The sequence below is a fragment of the Sinocyclocheilus anshuiensis genome, unplaced genomic scaffold, assembly GCF_001515605.1.
Source record: "Sinocyclocheilus anshuiensis isolate Anshui unplaced genomic scaffold, SAMN03320099.WGS_v1.1 scaffold393, whole genome shotgun sequence".
In the NCBI taxonomy this organism is placed as follows: Eukaryota; Metazoa; Chordata; class Actinopteri; order Cypriniformes; family Cyprinidae; genus Sinocyclocheilus; species Sinocyclocheilus anshuiensis.
Genome location: NW_015536501.1, coordinates 1,763,432 through 1,771,618, shown reverse-complemented (window position 1 = coordinate 1,771,618; position 8,187 = coordinate 1,763,432). Strand labels below are relative to the sequence as shown.

The 8,187-nt window shown below is 39.0% G+C and overlaps 1 pseudogene; it reads left to right on the top strand.

Moving 5' to 3' along the window:
• The first annotated feature begins 2,476 nt into the window (after nucleotides 1–2,476).
• On the top strand, nucleotides 2,477–5,925 carry LOC107689823 (toll-like receptor 8; annotated as a pseudogene).
• The last annotated feature ends 2,262 nt before the right edge of the window (nucleotides 5,926–8,187 follow it).

Genomic DNA, 8,187 nt, shown 5'->3' with positions numbered 1-8,187 from the left:
ATACATATATATACATATATATACATATATATACATATATATACAGACATTAAATTAACTGTGGAGAATTGTGTTTAAATGTCATGAAAATAATGTCACTTTTTTCTTTTTATTTTGGATTGAAATATGACCCAGGCATTTTGTGAGATTCTCCCATCCAAGCCATACTGAAAATCTAAATTAACATTCAGTTTACAAACAAGAGAAAAGACAACCCAGATAGTAAACATTGTAATAGTCAGCAGCAGTCATCAATCACGTTTAGTCATCATCATATGCTATCTGGAAACCCAGTCACACACAATACAAAAACAAAGCTCTATGCAAGCAAAAGTGACTCTTTTCCTGTGCAAATCACCAATACTATTGAACTGCAGTCCACTATTCCTCAAGAGCTTGAAGCTCATCCTCGCAGCTCAAACATTACGCCCTGGGCAGAATTCAACACCCCCCTCAGGCTCAGATACCCTACTGGATGAAGGGTGGGGAAAAGGTGAAAAGTCCAGGATGCAACCTGGAAACCATTGTCAAGAAAGATTGTACTTGTGTCTCATTACTCACATTGTTACGTGTAAGGCTTTGCTCATATGTTGAAGGAAGTAGTAGCAGAAGCACATCTCACGAGTTTTGTTTGCGTCTCAGACCAGGCATGAGCACATCTCTTACACACTCTTGTGCAATCAGAAAGAATTTCTAGTAAACAAAGTCCTAACACTTTAATTTCAAACTCAAGAATTCCACCACACATAACGACAACTAAACACCAGCACTAACACAATGCACGATGCTGAAAGGAGTAAAACAACAAATTACAGAGTAAAACACGCCTACATAATGAACAATGCCTTGTTCATCTCCATACCTCATCCCTACTGATCAGAAATACCAAAGACTGTGGCATGGATGCAACACATTTAAAATTAATAATGGTCCGATCTGTATGTGGAACACGTAGCAGCGGTTGGAAAGCAATGCATGAAAGCTGCCCCCAGGTGCTGAGCAGAATATGAGCACTGGCACCTCTGCGGGTTCACACAAAGTGCTATGCATCTAATTGCTGGAGTGTCCACTCACAGTCGCCGTGTTTCTCCACGGCATACTAATATACTCGCGGCTCCGCATGCGATGAGTGCCAGTCTGGCCTTGCATACTCCTGGTGTCTGTAGAGCTGATTAGGGGGGATTTTAGCCATTGCTGGAGAGCTGTGTAAACAGAAGAAACAGACTGCTGAGTGTTTGCAGACCAAATTATTGTTTAGATCTGCCGGCAATGGTCACAATGTCACTGTTTCAATCGAAGATGGTAGATCTGACGCACTGAATTAAGTAGGATTAGAAGGTTGAGAAAGGACTGCTATTGAGTTGAGTGTTTACTATTATTTAGGTTTTTGATATTTTGGTTTGGTTCAGTCACACATTATGACTGCCTATGTTTCCTTTGCAATTATTTTCTGCAAGTTCTTGTAACATATAATATTGTTGAACTACAAAAAGTGTCTTTCAAAAAATAGGCATGTACAGTATATACAATGCTCATGTTGTTCCAAACCTGTATGACTTTCCTTTATCTATCGAACACAAAAGATGATATTTTGAGAAATGTTTCATTCTTTTTGCCCATGCAATAAAAGTCAATGGGGTCCAAAACAACAATAATGTAAATGATGAAGGTCAGTAAACAACGACAGAATTTTCATTTTTGAGTGGACTACCCCTTTAAGGCACACAGATTAAATTTGTGTATTTATTTTGGTTAATTGGAAGGGAAATAAGAAAAAAAAAAGAATCCATATAAGCTGACAGATATTCCTTAGCCATGCCCTTCTCTTCTACAGACTGCTCTGGTAAGCAATTTTCTGATCTGTTATACAACCACACAACCGTTTAGGATCAGTTACCTTTTTATAATTATATTTTTTCAGTAAGGCACATTAAATTGTCCAAATGTGACAGTAAAGACATTTATAATGTTACAAAAGATTTCAATTTCAAATGTTGTTCTTTTGAACTTTCTATTCATCAAAGAAACCTGAAAAAAACGTAACTTTTAAAATATATACTGTATATATATATTTTTACTTTTAAATGTTGATAATGATTTCATGTGGACACAGAAAACACTGCTGAAAGAAGTTCAGCTTTGCTATCACATAAATACATTTAAAATATATGTCAAGATAGTAAATAGATATTTTAAACTATAAAAATATTTCAAAATATTTATTTTTACTGTTTTTTCATCAAATAAATGCAGCCTTGGTGAGCATAAACATACTTCTTTCAAAACCATTAAATTTTGTTATTTTATTAGGTTTTTATTTAAAAAAAAAATTTTTTAGGTTAGTTCTGGTCATGGTTTTTAGGATAACTGCTAGCCCTCAACCTGTTCATGTTGGCATATACCCAATTTGGACAGCTTCAGAAAGTAACCAATAATACATTCTCTCATTCACAAGAGTCCCCAAACTCTTAAGAAAATGATACTTGTGTTGATTTTGATATGTACTGTCCACTCATTTCAAGGCCTCATCTGGGCTTGGAGAAAGCTTCCATGTGATGTGACACTGTCCAATAGCTCTGTCGCCTTGGACTGTTCGGGAAGATCTTTGAAAAGAATTCCGAAAAACCTGATCTGGAATACAACTGAACTAGACTTTGCAGGCAATAAAATAAAATATCTCCCAAAGGGACGCCTTCTGGAATCTGACTGATCTTACACAGATAAACCTCAGAAAGAATCAGATTGAAAAATGTCTTGAGAATGGGATTTTTTTCAAGATTGGCTAATCTTGAGACTTTGCTTCTTGATGATAATAAGATTACAGTATTTCCAAGAGATCTCCCCCCTGGAATGCAATGGCTGAGCCTCAATTCCAACCATATCAAGACAATTGGACCATCAGATTTTGCAGGAACAAAGAAAATCAAGCGTAGCGTTAGTTCTGGCAGGTCACGTTAGTCAAGCTCGCATCAGCTGACTCTCAGCTGATCCCCATCAACCTCTATGGGAATACGACACCTAAGTATTCATATATAAGGTCCCGCAGTAGTATCAGCAGTTTTCGCATTGCTCAATAGCTAATTACCCCCCTCCATCCCCAACTCCTCCTCTGTCAGTCAGGATTCAGCCTTCTGATTCTCCTTTGAATCTGACTAATTCTAAAATGTGTACATAACATTATTGAACTTTAACGATATCTGCAATACATTTATGTTGGTTCTGTTCTGTTTACCCTGGGGGGGTTATCGCTGCTCTCCCTGCTCTCATCCATGCTAGGCTGCATGGATGCGCAGGGAGTTCTTGCCCAGAACGGAACCATACCGCCAATCCAAACTGTATGCTAATTGTCAATCATCTTTGACGATAGTGGTCCTGACAGAACTCAAAGTTTTGTCATTAAATAGGAACTACTATCATAATGTCAGTAATAGAACTGATAATTCACAATGAAACATTTCAACATTTAAATCTAACTGAGCTAGAACTGTCTAAAAATGGACTGAAAAAAATACCATACGCTTTACCCAGATTCCTCCGTTAACTTTCACTTCTCCTAAATAAGATTGACTATGTTCATGCCTCTGACCTGAACAGCCTAACAAACCTGAGAGTTCTTGATTTATCTGGAAACCGCGCTCTACAGATTCATCCGGATGCTTTTATTGAACTATCCAAACTACAAGACCTACGACTCTCTGGGAATTCTTTACAAACGATCAACCCATCATGGTTCCAGAACCTTACTATGTTAAAGTATTTGTATCCTTCCTTCAACTCATTGATAAGTGAATTTGAAAGCGGACAATTTTTCAGTGTTCGACCAAAAGTGGAAGTTGTAGATTTCTCATACAATAATCCGTCTCAAAGATTTTACCATAGAATGAAACTCTCGAAAGTTTTTGCTAGTTTGGAATCACTACAAACACTTCACCTAGAAGGCTATATTTCCCAGTCTTTGTGAGGAAGATCTCAGACCTCTTTTTGGTTTGAGAAACCTATCCGTTCTAAACTTGGGAGTCAACTTTCTGCAACATCTCAATCTATCGGTGTTCAGGAACTTTCACAACCTGTCTTTGATTTCATTGATTGACAACAGGCTAACATTCACAAGTCCTTTTCGGAGACAGGAGTGTAGAAGTGACATCCTTTCTGATGACAATGAAGGAGACCGCCGTGAAGGCCCCTACATTCACACAGTTGAACAGTTCCGCCATTATCCTCCATTTACCAAAGCTGAATGCCTGGCAACAGGACCAGTTTTGGACCTCAGCAGGAACAACATTTACGATATCAATCAAATTTTCTTCACAGGAGCAGAGAACATCACTTGCCTCAATCTTTCCTCCAACTTTATTGCTTCATATTTCAATAGTACAGAGTTCACTCACTTCCCCAGGCTAAAGTACCTTGACTTGTCTCACAACAGTGTCTACATGCGTTCAGATTCCACCTTTAATGAACTGAAAGAATTACAAGTTTTGGATTTAAGTCACAAAAAAAACATTACTTTGAGGTGTCAGGTGTCAGGAACAGTCTGACGTTCCTGGAAAACAGTTCCTCAAAGTGCTCAACCTCAGTTGAAATGAGATAAATTCACTAACCAACAAGACTTTGAAGAGCGACTCACTGAAGGAACTGCAGTTTTAAGCCAAACGACTGGATATAATGTGGAAGAAGGACTGTGGATTCAAAAGTCTTTTTAAGTCTCTCTCGAACCTAACACATCTTGATATATCATATACTGTAACAAGCTTAGTGAAATACCAGACGATATATTCAGCTATTTTCCAAGGGCTCTAACATATCTTAGCATGAGCAGGAACACTCTTGCCAATTTTGAGGTGGGGGAACAGCTCAAATATTTACCCGAGTTGGAGACTCTGGATCTAAGTAAGAACAAACTGAGTAAGGTTACTAGAAAACTATCAAAGCATACAAGCTTGTTGAAGGTCTTAAACTTGAGCCATAATCTTATCTTCAAGTTGCATCACAGCTTTCTCAAAGATGTCAAAAGCCTGCTGATCCTCAGTCTTGCTTTCAACCACTTGAAGCACATCAGCGATGCATCCTTCCAGACAGGTGGTGATCATTTTCGCATGCTGAACCTGAAGAGAAACCCTATCCACTGTACCTGTGACTTTCTGGACTTCATTCTCTGGTTAGAGAAAAGTAAGATTGTCCTTCCTCATCTTGCAACAGACATCTTGTGCGACCTTCCGGAATCCAAAAGGGGGCATCCAATGGTCAGTCTAGATTTTAAAAATGCCTGCATCAACAACAGTATTGCTCAAATCCTATATGTACTCACGTCATCCATCACTCTCATGATGTCTACAACTATTGTGATACATGTGTTCTACTGGGTCATATCGTACATTTATAATTTCTGGAGAGCCAAAATATAAAGTTATTACTTGAAGACGAATGACTGCACATATGATGCCTTTGTTATGTACGACACCAAAGATCCGATGGTGGCAGAATGGGTACTGAACCACTTGCGTTTTGAACTGGAAGATAGAGGAAGGCGAGTTCGTCCACTCTGTCTGGCGGAAAGAGATTGGACTCCTGGTATACCGATCATGGATAACCTAAATCAGAGCGTAAACCGGAGTAGGAAGACGATATTTGTCCTGATGGAGGGATTTGATCAAAGTGGGATTTTCAAGATGGCAGCTTTCCTAGTGCAAAAAAAGGCTGTTGGAAGAGGGCGTGGATGTGATGGTGTTGGTCTTGTTGGAACCGGTTCTTCGGCAGTCGAGAATCCTAAACTTGCAGCGCTGCCTGTGGGCACACAGTGTGCTGGAGTGGCCCAGAAACTCGGCAGCAGAAGGCTTTTTCTGGCAGAGTCTGAGAAACGCAGTTAGGTTTGAGAGTAAAGGTGTGCAAAGCAAATTGTTTACAAATTACTTTAGAGGACGATGACTCGGTACAAAATAAGTAGTTTCGATTGAAACACTTCTGCCATTGAGATTCTTGCTTGGATTCCTTCTACTGAACTGTTTGTGATTACCACATTGGGGAAATTTTAACATTTATTCTTATTAGTAAATGTATCGTTTAAAACAGGTATATTAATAAAGTCAAGAGTTACATTAAAATCTATGTAATTTACATAATACATTTTAAGAAAAGTAATTTCTGTCATGACAACTCTCAGAGGGATTGGCATGGTAATGTACAGTACATGACAATGTTAATGTGTTTGGTCTTGGCGGAATAGATCTGCTAAGCTGCTGCTGCTGCAGAGCAAGTCCGACACGTGCTACTGCTAATACATCCACAACATGCTGCTGTGAGCATGTAAGAAATACTGCTGCTGCACATATATGAAATAACCCCCATATAGCATACAGGTGGAGCTGGGGAAGGTGGAGGGTTTCTAAAGCATGCTGCAACTGCTACAGCAAGCACTAGCCAAGTATTTGAATGTTGAGCTGCAAGCTCATTGGCTGCAGATACAAAAAGAACCAATCAGCTGAGCCATGTGATGATGACATTATGTCAGATTGAGAGTTTGACCTTCGCTGTTCTGAAGCAAGCTGCAACTGCTACGGCTATCACTAGTCTTATATTTGAATGTTGAGCAGTGAGCTCATTGGCTACCGATACAGGAGAGAACCAATCAGCTGTGCCATGTGATAATGATGTCATTAGGTCAGATTGAGTTGGACCTATCGGACTGCACCATCTAGAGTTTCATGCCAGAACTTTGGATTTAAGTTATTTTTGTGATTTTAAGTGTTTTGTGAAACACTCTTTTTCAGAGCAGAAATATATTGAACGAAAACTTTTCTGCCATCAGTATGAGACACACTCTCTAGAACTACATTACCAATCATGCTTATACATCAATAACCATCTTAAAGGTGCAAAAGGTGATTGTCTTCAGAAACATTTTTTGTTATGCTGGTTGAAAGTCTCTTCACATCCCGATAGCAATCAATAAGTTAAGTGGTCTAAATGTATTATATATATATTCTGTGGAAGGCGTAGGACCAAGAACTGTTCGTCCAATAAAAACGCTCGGTCCGAGCATTTTAATTGGCTTTCCTACCTGCCTGTTAATGTATGTATCTGCATACCTCCGCGCACCCTGTTCGCGCAGACAGGATACGTCATCAGCGCGTTCACTCATTGCTCCCTACTCCCTGAGCAGGGGTTTACTTCATTTCGGAACATGGGCTGGAATTGGGAACCGCTGATGTAGCCTACTGTAGTAATGTTGTCTCTGGTATTCTGGTCTGTGAGCATCTATGCGTTCAGGGGGCGTGGCTTTGGACAGCGATTGCAGGGAGGGTGGGATGTTCGCTTTCAGTGCTATCAGGCTAAAGTTAGCATTTTCCAAGATCTCCTACTGCACCTTTAAATATATTGCTATTTTTATCTACATGGGGGAAATTGTATTGTATACTAATGTAACAAGAAACACTTGTTTCCAAGTTAGTTTTTATTACATTAAACCAAAGTGTTGTGAGTTTTTTGCCATTCTGTCTGTAAAGTAGACTTTCCTCACAATGCTGACACTTCCTTCTTAAACTAATTTTATAAACAACTTCCCATTAGTCTCAGTTATGGTGCAATCAGAGTCACATTTGTACAGGAAACACTCTGATGTACTTTATCACTCTAGAGAGCGATACAGCGTGGTGACAGATTTTTATCAGTGCCTTTTGTGGACTCACATAGTTGCAATACACAAACACACAGTTACTCCAGCTCTCTATGTCTTTCCCTTTTTCATCTTTTATTCATCATGAAACCAGTGATGAAAAATTCATGACTCCAGGCAATGAAATGAATGCAAAATGAAAAGTGTGGGCGTATAAAAACGGTGAGAGAAAGAATGTCTCTATCTAGGGTGACGCTGGCACAAGGTGCGGATCATGGCGAGGGCAGTGGGTTCTGGAGAGCAACTCTCTGCTAACTCTTTCTATGTTAATAAAGTAGATGAACTTCTGATAGACCCATTTCATTTCTAGCATCACGAGAACCTGGGTAACTACACTGTGTGCTTGCTGAAGAATATTATAGCTTACATGAGCAAAAATCACCCCATCTACTGGAGGCCAACCATGAGAAACAAAGCAAAAATAATTTATGGTTTTTAACATAGAAAAAAAATTTTAACCAAGAAAATCGCATCATATGGAATACCATTATTGAATAAATGAAGAAAACTTCAAG